Below are 803 nucleotides of genomic sequence, written 5' to 3'. Positions count from 1 at the left end.
CAAAGAATATGATCTTTTTAATCACAACAGCAATGTCTCATGAAATCTTGTATTCGCTTGGTCCTCCACTGTCCAGTGAAAATAGCCACTAGCCACATTTGGCTATTGAGCACTTGAAATGTGGCTCGTCCTATTTAAGAAGGGCTAGAAATATAAAACATACACAGTAGTCCGAAGACTTTGCACAAAAAAAAGTGTAAACGATCTCAATTTTTTTTTTTTTTTTTTGCATCTACAGCACCTGGTCTTTCTAGATGGTCTCCCATCCAAGTACTAACCAGGCCTGACCCTGCTTAGCTTCCAAGATGAGACGAGATCAGGCATGTTCAGGGTGGCGTGGCTGTAGACTCTCAAGTATTTTTATATTGCTTATATGTTGAAACATTTTGAGTATATTGGGCTGAGTAAAATATATTATTAATATTATTTTCATTTGTTTCCTTTTTACTTTTTTAATGTGGCTACTAAAAAATTTAAATTTATATATGTGGTGCATATTGTATTTCTCCTAGGCAGCGATGACCTAGTATATTGCAAACAATTTGACACATCCCAAGGGAGGATGCCAGAGTTGGCATCACAGACAAGCAGGAACCCCAGAAATGCTGGCAGAAATTTTCTTCCTAAAAATTCATCATGGGGAATTTTTAGAGAAGGGTGTCAAGTTTTATTCATCATTTATAATGCTGGCAGTGTTTAGAAGACTAAAGAGGTAGTAGCCAGGCTACTGTGTAAAGGGGTGCCCAGGCCTGGGTTTAATTACAGCTTGATTCAACCCTGGTGAGGATGTTTGCTAGTGCTCC

General features: G+C 38.2%; 1 pseudogene; it reads right to left on the bottom strand.

Annotated features, from left to right (window-relative positions):
- Window positions 1–229: 229 nt before the first annotated feature.
- Window positions 230–348, bottom strand: LOC112470106 (annotated as a pseudogene).
- Window positions 349–803: the final 455 nt, after the last annotated feature.

This window comes from Pteropus alecto, unplaced genomic scaffold (assembly GCF_000325575.1).
Source record: "Pteropus alecto unplaced genomic scaffold, ASM32557v1 scaffold288, whole genome shotgun sequence".
In the NCBI taxonomy this organism is placed as follows: domain Eukaryota; kingdom Metazoa; phylum Chordata; class Mammalia; order Chiroptera; family Pteropodidae; genus Pteropus; species Pteropus alecto.
This window is presented reverse-complemented; position numbering and strand designations above follow the sequence as displayed.